Source organism: Sinohyriopsis cumingii, unplaced genomic scaffold, assembly GCF_028554795.1.
Source record: "Sinohyriopsis cumingii isolate HCF-2022 unplaced genomic scaffold, ASM2855479v2 utg000426l, whole genome shotgun sequence".
In the NCBI taxonomy this organism is placed as follows: Eukaryota; Metazoa; Mollusca; class Bivalvia; order Unionida; family Unionidae; genus Sinohyriopsis; species Sinohyriopsis cumingii.
Window position 1 is genome coordinate 3,084,532 of NW_028315897.1, and position 11,532 is coordinate 3,096,063.

General features: G+C 29.0%; 1 long non-coding RNA gene across 1 annotated transcript in view; it reads left to right on the plus strand.

The window, feature by feature from the left end:
• LOC149774082 (uncharacterized) overlaps positions 1 to 11,253 on the plus strand; it is a 101,439-nt gene extending 90,186 nt beyond the window's left edge. The window contains exon 3 of the long non-coding RNA XR_016416975.1: positions 10,393 to 11,253. This is a non-coding gene — a long non-coding RNA (uncharacterized LOC149774082). The remainder of the gene's footprint in view (positions 1 to 10,392) is intronic.
• The last annotated feature ends 279 nt before the right edge of the window (positions 11,254 to 11,532 follow it).

Here is an 11,532-nt window from a genome sequence, read left to right on the forward strand (position 1 = left end):
ATTTCCTAGTTTTATTAAGACCATTATGATATCAGTCTTCTTAAAATGACTGACAAGTCTTACCTTTAATGTGAAAACAACATCGAATTCAATGATTTATTACTTGTTTGAATTGGTTTGTAGTCATATGTTTAATTCTAAAATAAGATTTTAAGTGTTTGAATTGGTTTTAGTGATATGTTCAATACTGTAATTACACTGTACTAGTTTAAGTTTGGTTTTAGCTAGCATGTCTATTTCTGAAATAAGATTTTACTAGTTTCATTTTTTTGTAATATGGATTAATTATGAAATATTATTTTCTAGTAGATTTGGTTCTTAGTGATATATTTATTTCTGAAATAAGATTTTAATTTGTAATACTAAGAAGTAATATCTTAGCCTCATATAGAATTTATAATTTAGTCAAATACAGAAATTTTAATTTTAGCCTAATGTAACAATTTTAATTTATTCAAATATATAATTTATAATTTACTCTAATACATCATTTTTGATTCTTAGTCTAATATAGCATTTTGTTTGATATTAGTATATTAATGAAGTTGGAGTTTTATTCTAAGAGAGAATTTTTAATTTTAGTCCATTATAGATATTTTAATTTTAGTTGATCTCAGAATGTTTAACTTTAAGTCCAAAATTTAATTTTTAATTGTATTCTAAGAAAAGATCTTTATTTCAGTCTTAAATTAATTGTTTAATTTTAATCAATTAAAGAATTTTCACTTTTTTATTCCACTACATGATTTTTAATTTTAGTCTAATATAAAACTGTTAATTTTAGTCTTATATGGAACTTTAATTTTCATTAGTTAAAGAATTTTTTGAACATCTTAGTAAAATATAGGATGCTTAATTTTAGTATAATATATCATTTTTAATTTAGACTAATATATAATATTTAAAACTGGTCTAATATACAGTTTTTAATTTTAATCTAATAACTTCTATAAAGTTATTGTCTAATACAAATTTTTACTTTTAGTCTAATTTTTAATATTAGTCTAATATATAAATTTTGATTTTGGTCTCATATAGAATTTTTAATTTTATTATAATATAAAGTTTTTAATATTAGTCTAAGACAATGTTGAGTCTTAGTCTACATTAGTATCTGTCATTTTAGGTTTATGTAGAATTATTAATTTTACTCAAATATATAATTTTAATTTTAGTCTAATATATAATTTTATTTTTAGTCAAATATAAATTTTTATTTTTGTTCAATATACTTTGTTTTAATTTAGTCGAACACAGAATTTGCAATTTTACTTGATTATATATATATATATATATATATATATATATATATATATATATATATATATATATATATATATATATATATATATATATATATATTTGTATTTAAGTCCAATTTAGATGTTTTAGTCTAATTTACAATTGTTAGTTTTAGTCTTATATAAAATTGTCAGTTTAGCCTACTATGAATTTTTAACTATGGCTTAAAACATAATTTTTAATTTAGTCATAAACAGAAGATTTAATTTTGCCTAATATAGAAATATTAATTTAGTCTAATGTACATTTTTTTTATTTCATGGTAATATAGCATTTTAACTAGTCTAACATAACTTTTAAGTTTAGTCTAATTTAGAGATTGTAATTTTAGTCTATTATAGAGTTTTTAATTTTAATTTACTATATATTTTATTTATTTTTGTTCAATATGGATATTTTAATTTAGTCTAACACACATTTTTTCAATTTTAGCTGATTGCATACATTTTTCCATTATTAGTCTACTACAGAATTTGTACTTTGTTTATAATATAAAAATTTTAATTTTAGTCTAATATAGAAATTTTAATTTTGTTTGATTATATATTTTTATGCTTTTGTTCTAACATAGAATTAGTAATTTGTGTTGATTAAATACCTTTTTATTTTTAGTCTCTTATATTATTTTTAATTTTAGTCTAATTTGAGTGTTTGATTTTAGTTGATTATATGATTTTTAATTTTATTCTAATATACATTTGTTGGCCTAATATAGCCTTTATAATTTTAGTTGATTAATTACTTATTAGATCTTAGTAAAATATAGATTATTTAATTTTATTCTAATATTGGTTTTATATTAATTTTAATATGGAATTTAGTATAATATATAAGTTTTAAATTTAGTTGAATAAAAATAGTTTTAATTTAGTCTAATATAGAATTTTTACTTTTAGTCAAATATAGAATTGTTATCCTTAGGGTATTAAACTTGTTTTATATATATTAAGTTTAGTCTAATATATAATTTTTAATCTAGTCTAACATTCCAATTTTAAAATTAGTCAAATATCTAATTTTTAGTCTTTTTTATATATAATTAGACTGATATAGAAATGCTGATTTTTGTCTAAAGTATTTTCCTTTTCTAAATAGAATATGTAATTTAATCTAATATATCATTTTTAATTTTAGCTTACTATACAATTTATACTTTAGTCTAATTTATAATTTTAAATTTTATTGTAATTTAGACTTTTTAAATAGTCTAACAGCATTTTTGATTTTAATCTAATTTAGAATTTGTAATTAGATTCAAATATAGAACTTTTAAGTTCAGTCTAATTAATTTTTCCAATATTAGTATAATATAGAATTTGTAAAGTTTTTATGATATCTAATTTTAATTTTTATTTTAGACTAATATATAAATTTGTAGACGCTCCAGTGGCCTATTGGTTAAAGCATCCGCCTTGGATGCGGGAGGTCGTGGGTTCGATCCCCGACCGAGTCATACCAAAGACTTTAAAAAATGGTACTAATAGCTGCCTCGCTTGGCGCTCAGCATTAAGAGGTTAGTGTTAGGACTGGTCGGCCCGGTGTCAGGATAATGTGACTGGGAGGGACATCATGCTACATGTCTGCGGCATGATGCCCCAGTGCTAGACATCACTATAAACTGCCACATTGCAGACATCGTAGCGATATGACTGAAAAATTGTTAAAGCTACGTTAAAAATCCGAATCACATCACATCACAACACATATAACTTTTGTATTTTAGATTCATATATATATATATATATATATATATATATATATATATATATATATATATATATATATATATGTGTGTGTGTGTGTGTGTGCGTGTTTGTGCTCTGTCACATATTGTGTTTAGGTCTGTATGTGTTATAGTTGTCTTCTACATGCGGTAGCATATGTATTTTGTCTGTCTGTATTATAGTTGTCTTGTGTGTGTGTGTGCTTTGTCACTTGCTGTGTTTTATATATGTGTTATATTTGTCTTGTGTGTGTCTCAGCATGTCTGTGTATAATAGTTGTCTTAAGCATGATAACTGTGCCATATGTCATGTGACTAATTTAGATTATTTTTACGAGTCCATGTCTTTTTATATTTTACTATATTTTGATTCTAAGTACAGATTTTATTATTAGTATTGTTATTATTATAATTAGTAGCAGTAGGAGTAGTAGTATAGTATCATGTCCAATGACATACCATGCTTATGTAACTGTGTTTACATAATAAGGTAATATATGTTTAGACTGTTGATATTATTATTATTGTTATTATTAGTAGTAGCATTTTTTATTACTGTTAGTAGTGGTTGTTGTTGTTGTTGTTGTTGTTGTTATAGGGTTTAATGCCATGTTTCAGCACAAGATAGGCTATACATGGTGGCCAGTATTAATGGTGGAGGAAGAACCCGGGAAAACCACGGAAAGAACCACCGACCCACGAGACACTACCGGCAAGCTTTCTCACATGTTCACATTGGCAGAGCCCGAGTTAGTAGTGATATTAGTAGTATTACTAGTAGTAGTAGTAGTAGTAACATATTATCATGTCCAATGACATAACCTGCATGTGTAACTGTGTTGGTATAATAAGGTCGGAAAGTAACTGTTTAGACAGTTGATGTTCTGGTAGATGCTGCACATGGTTCCTGTGTTCATATAATAAGGTCAGAAAGTAGTAACTGTATATACGTTTGATGTTCTGGTAGATTCTGCACATGGTTCGTGTGTTGGTATAAAATGGTCACAAAGTAGGACCTGTTTTGACTGTATATATTCTGGTATATGTTGCACATGGTTCATCTGTTGCGCTTGTATGTCTACCTGAAAACATGTCAAACCTGTATTAGCAGTCACCTCTGTACAAATAACACCTGTTCATACCAGACAAGTTAACTAAGTCATATCTGGTTTTGCTATATGAATGATATTTAGTCCCAATTGATATATTGTGTCAATGCTCACACTAAATGGTCCTAAACAATCACACTAAATGGTCCTAAACAATCACACTAAATGGTCCTAAACAGTCACCCAAAATGGTCCTAAACAGTCATTCTTAATGGTCCTAAACATTCACCCTAAATGGTCCTAAACAGTCATCATAAATGGTCCTAAACAGTCACCCTATATGGTCCTAAACATACAATGTACCAAATATGCTCATATATACGTCAGATCCAACAGCAAATCTCACAGACCCAGATAACATAACATAATGTGCTAGCAGATCTCAGTATATGCAGATTGTTTACAGTAATCAGTAAGACAAACACAGACCTTGATATGCCAAATTATTATGGAACAGCAGATCAGGGTTTATGTCATTCACAACTGTAGCGGACATCTATGCCAGTATATACAGTATATCATTTATGTATGTACTTGGCAGTTTTGCATAAATCCATGCATCTTTTAGTGCCTTCAACATGGAGATTTCAGAGTATATCGCTTTCAGTGCTGCATATAAACAAAAATGATTGTTTCCGTTATTGACACTGTGAGAAATTTTACTTATCTATACCACTTATATATACAGGTCACTTCTGGCCATTAACACAATGCTTTCGCTACACAGAGTTAACTGTACAATTTATTGCACACCCTCATTATAAGACAACTCAGTATAAAATGGACCTAGTTTGTAGGACAGGAATGGATAATGGATGTTATTTTATTATTTTATAGCATTATGTGTATAATGTACTATTAGTAATCTCGAATTACATTGCAATATTTAATAGCATTCTTTGTATAAAATATTAATGCTAATTATGAATTCCATTTCATCATTTAATAACATTATGTGTATAAAATATAATGAATAATTATGAATTTGTTTTAATTTTGTATTAGCTTTATGTGTATGAAATATTATGAATAATTATAAATTTCGTTTCATCCTTCATTAGAAATAATATGCATAAAATACCTCAAAATATAACGTAATTTACTGAAATGGTGGTCACATTTTGTGACTCTCGTGAAGAGTATTGTAGTGAGGGAGTACTCTTGAATACTCAACACTATTATTTCTAATTGAACACTCAATACCATTATTCCACTTGAATAATCAATGCTGTCTTTCCATATGAATACTTAATGCTGCTATTCCACTTGAATACTAAAAACCATAAATCACCTTGAATAATAAAAACTGTCATTCCATTTGAATACTCAACACTGTCATGCAGCCTGAATACTCCATGTAGCCACTCTACCTGAATACTCAAAAAAGTCATTCCAATTAAATACCAAACACTGTCAGTCCACTTGGATACTCAACACTGTCATTCCAATTGAATAATCAATAATGTGATTCCACTTTAATACTCAACACTGTCATTTTTCAAAACTGTCATTACACTTAGGTCCTAAACGCTGTCATTCTTCTTGAATTTCCAACAAAGTCATTCCACTTGAAAATTCAACAATATCATCCCACTTGAAGAATCAACATTGTCAGTCAACTCAGCACTCATTCCATTTCAATACTCAACACTGTCTTTACACTTGAATGCTCAAAACTATCTTTACACACACATACTCAACACTTTCAATCCAACTGAATACTCAGTACTGTCATTCCACTTGAATATGCCACATAATTATTCCACTTGGATACTCAACACTCATTCTCTACATTAAGATTTAGTAGCATCATTCTACTTGAATATGCTACACTATCTCATTCCACCTATATGCTCAACACTGTCATCTCACATGAATAACTCAACAGTATCATTGCAATTGCATACTCATCACTTACCTTTTTATTGAATACTCAACACTGTCATTCCACTTTAATACCCAACATGGTCATTCCATTTGAATAATCAATACTTTCATTCCACTTGAATACGCAATAGTCATTACACTTGGACAGTACCAGATAAGGCTAGTGTGGGGCCTGTAACATATGTTTTAAAGGGGCCATAAATAAATTTAAAAAAACTTAAATATTACAACATATACATTTTAACTTGCATAGTAAAGTAATTGTATTTTTTCATTTGCCAGATAATACAACAAATATGTCAGACATTTCAATAATAGCATTATTTACACGTAGATAATTCAAGATAGATTGACATCATGGAGCCCTTGACATGCTATTTTCGCTACTAGGCTAATCTGACTACAGTGCTATAATTCCTCATGAAAATCCAACACTGTCATTCTAATTGAATAATCAACTCTGTCATTCCACTTGTATGCTCAAAAGTTATTCCACCCGAGTTCTCAACATTATTGTTCTACTTGAATATTCAACATTGACTCTCCAATTGGATAATCAGCACTGTCAATTTACTGGAATATTCAACATTAGTGTTACAAATGAGTACTGAACACTATCATTACACACGAATACTCAACAATGTGATTATACTAGCATGCTCAACACTGCCATTATGTTTGAACACTCAATGCTATTATTACACCTGAATACAAAAAGTGTCATTCCACATTAATATTGAACACTGTCATTCCACTTGAATACTCAGTGCTATTACTACATCTGGATACAGAAAGTGTCATTCCACATTAATACTCATCACTGTCATTCCATTTTAATACTCAACACTGTCATTCCATTGTAATACTCAATATTGTCATTCCACTGTAGTACTCAGTGTTGTCATTCCACATTAATACTCAACACTGTCATTCCATTTTAATACTCACCATTGTCATTCCATTTATAAACACAACATTGTCATTCCACTGTAGTACTTGATGTTGTCATTCCACATTAATGCTCAACACTGCCATTCCATTTTAATACTCCCACTGTCATTCCACTGTAGTACTCAATGTTGTCATTCCATTTTAATACTCAGTATGGTCATTCCATTTTAATACTCACCACTGTCATTCCATTTTAATACTCAATGTTGTCATTCCACTGTAGTACTCAATGTTGTCATTCCACATTAATACTCACCACTGTCATTCCATTTTAATACTCAATGTTGTCATTCCACTGTAGTATTCAATGTTGTCATTCCATTTTAATACTCACCACTGTCATTCCATTTTAATACTGAATATTTTCATTCCACTGTAGTACTCAGTGTTGTCATTCCACATTAATACTCAACACTGTCATTCCATTTTAATACTCACCACTGTCATTACACTGTAGTACTCAATGTTGTCGTTCCATTTTAATACTCAATATTATCATTCCATTTAATACTCAATGTTGTCATTCCACTTGTTTTGATTACATGTACTTTGATAACTCTAAAATTTCTAGTAATACCACCAGGTCTGGAGTAAGAGTTTAAGTAGTTTCAATCTCAGCTAACAACTCCAGGTCTGGCATAAGAGTATATAAGTAATTTCAATGCTGAGTAGGAAGTCAACATTTTGTTTAAGAGTATATTTCAATGCTAAGTAATAAATCCAAGTCTTCAGTAAGATTATGTTACATGTAATGTTAATTTTGTAAGATATATAGAGCTAAAATCAATTTTCTTAAGCCAGAAACTTTGTCAAATTGAACAATCAAAAATGGAAAAGGGTCTGCATTACCTAAAACTTGTACAGTTCTATTCCATTCACAAAACAAAAGAGTTTCTTTATGGTTTTAATTATAATGGTCATTTATTGAAAACATCTGTAAATATAAATTTCAAAATTGCTTTTAGAAAGAAATCTGAAAGAAAATCCATTTTACATGAAAAATATGATCTCACCAAATTCCTGAAAAATAGAGCTAAAATTAAGGAAGACATGGACTGTTCTACATTACCGACTGCATTATCTCCCTTGAAAAAGACTTCAACAACAATCATCCCATACATTGTAGTAAAGTGTATATATTTAATAGTCATTACCAGTGAATGTAATGTTCTTTTTGTGTGGCTTACAGTGAAACATTGTGTAAAAGACAGCAGAAAGGGCAATTCAGTTATATCATTATCATTTTCTTTTCTTTAAAAGAAAGTGTATAGGAAGACTTTGGTTGCAAAAAATATGGATTTGGCAATTATGTTGTGTACTGGTGGGAAAGTATTAGAAAATAGATTTACAAGTACTTCATTGTAAATTATCTTCCAAGTAAATTACAAACAATCAAATTAATGCAAAGCCCTGCTAAGATTGACAATGAAGTTAGCTCTATAATTTATGCAATTAGTGAAGGAAGTGAAAGTGTGCAACAGAGGAAGAAAAAGAAAAACACAAAAATTGAAAAAGAAATTATTCCTGTCCATACATTACAAAAATATAAACTGCAAACATATATTTTGATTTAGACCTTTGCTGTGTATAGTAATGCTGGATAAATAAGAACAGTAAATATCAAGCAAACATCTCAATAAATATACAAGGAGGTAAGGGATAACAATTTTAAATGGAAGAGGTTTTTCTACACATGTAAAACCATTTACTATCTTAACTAACTGTCCGCTTGCTTCAAAAAATGATTATTTTCATTTATTTGTAATCAGATTAAGGAAAAATTATCAGAACGCAGATTTGCTATATAGCATATCCTAGTGCTAAAATTAGAAAATGTTTTAACTTTGACCTCTGTAAATATGATCTGTTTCAGCCCTTATATTATGCAGTTAGGTGTTCCGTATATTTACATTTATTAATTAAAAAATGGCTTGTGGATGCTAAGTAACTCTGACACTATCATGTGTATAGTCATGGATCTTAATGAATTAAATCATCTGTGGGAGCATTTTCACTACAAGCAACAATAGGTCACAGCGACCTAGTGTTGTGCTCAATCAACATTGCATAAGTTTGGATTATGTCATCCCAATGCTTTCCTGAAGATTGAATTATACTGAAATCTTATTTGTATTATATACTTAAGTGTCAAATATCAAGACTTGTTGGTATATACTTAAGTGTCAAATATCAAGACTTGTTGGTATATACTTAAGTGTCAAATATCAAGACTTGTTGGTATATACTTAAGTGTCAAATATCAAGACCTTTTGGTATATACTTAAGTGTCAAATATCAAGACTTGTTGGTATATACTTAAGTGTCAAATATCAAGACCTTTTGGTATATACTTAAGTGTCAAATATTAAGACTTGTTGGTATATACTTAAGTGTCAAATATCAAGACTTGTTGGTATATACTTAAGTGTCAAATATCAAGACTTGTTGGTATATACTTAAGTGTCAAATATTAAGACTGGTTGGTAAAATAAGTTTCATATTTTTTTTTATTCTTATATTTTCACATGTGAAACATATAACACTATATGTTCACATATGAAAATAAAAGATTTCTGATCATGCCAGTTGATTATTTATTGTGAGTGTCTCAAACTTTATACCTGCAACAATAAAAATAACTACTTTGTGAGCAAGAAATAAATAAATAGAAACTGCCTTACACTGGCTTGGCTAATATGAGTCTGCGAGAAAGCTTGCCATGAGCTTCCTGTAGGTGGGTGGGTTTTACTGGAGTTTTCCCAGGTTCTTCCTCAATCAGTTGTACCAGCTACCATACTGAGGATAGTTTCAGCTTCTTAAACTCATTGAAACAATTTTCACCTTTATTGGACTTGCATGGAGCATCTAAGTCTGCAGTGGATGTATAAGTGATTTACACACACCAATCTAGATACACAGTGAAATGTTTGTCCTACTTATAATATTTTCCTTTGATAACAATTTTATGCAAGTACTGATACCCTTTGTGTCTGATTGAGATATTTTTCAGTGGATTTGCAATTAAAATCGTGAGAAAAAAAAATTGTTATTGTAATTTGGAAAAAAAAATGAAAGAACGTATTTTTCCTAATTTTGACAGTATACATTAATTTTATTTGTTTTTAGAATTTTTCCAATGGCAAAGAAAGCACATTATCTTAAGGTAATTATTTTTCAGTGTTATATTTGAATGTTATCTTAAACACTTGTCACATTTGACATTGAATATATATATATATATATATATATATATATATATATATATATATATATATATATATTGATTTCACTATAGTCTTTAGGTGAATATGCTTTTACAGATCACTATATATTATTCAATTTTTCTCCAAGATGAAAGAAAAAAGAAATATCCTTAAAAAAAAAAAACTTTTCTTATGTAACTTTTTAAATTATTTTCAGCCGGAAACTGATACCATGCTGTGGAGCCTAACACATAGTAAAATGTCCTGTTATACGAGGCCGCATAACAAGAACATTCGTTGCTGATTTGTTTACAGTATTTGGATTCATGGAAGAAACACGACTGGTTGTTTGGCATATTCTTCAGTGAATGATACATATTTGTTTATTGAAGAAAACTGCTTCAAAACGATAGCGATGTGACCCTTTACATAGACAGTTTTTAATTATGATTATTTTAAAAGGAATATATGACCTGTCACAAATATAAAATAAACAGAGTCTGAGTGAGCCTAAGAAAATATTTTACGTAAGGTATACTCTTGCATGAAAGGAAGATCAAACATGAGCAAAATATAATAGAGCTAATGCAAAATGCTTACAAAGGACAGCGAAGAAGATGACAACAACAACAACAACAACAATAATAACAATACAATGCTTAAATGATATCAAGCAGAACCTGCCATAATGTGTTCATCTTACTGAATGAAATACACAAAGAGTTTCTGGATATTGAAAATATGTACATGTGCGTGTGTACGTGTATGTGTGTGTAAAGTGATGGATATATCATTTTGGTACCCCAAGTCACTGTCAGAGTTGCTGCACCTCTACCCTGCCCCAAACAAAGCCTTAAAATCAGACCCTACCTTTATGCCCTTAACTACCATAAACAATACCTAGAGGTTTATATATGCAAAACAAATACATTTTTAACAAATCCATATCTTCATGCTTTAAAATAAGCCGCTGCTTGAAATTTGCTGCTCTAGCGGGAATCTGCCTTTTCTGTCTAATGGGCAAAATGTAATAATGTGTGTGTGTGTGTGTGTGTGTGTGTGTGTGTGTGTGTGTGTGTGTGTGTGTGTGTGTGTGTGTTGGTGGGGGAGGGGGGAGACTGTCGAGCTAGAAGTGGATTTGAGTTGGGGTTTAGTTTCACTTCTAATTATTTGCAATGCTAGACAAAAATAGTTTCAAAATACTTTATTAACCTAATGATACATTAATGATGTAAAGAAATAAAATTCAATAGACTATTAGGTATTTCTGCAGTTATTTTACTGAAATCCTTATAAACAATGTGTAGTTTTACCTTCTTATCTATTGTTTCCATTAATGTCTACAATTTCTGAAAAG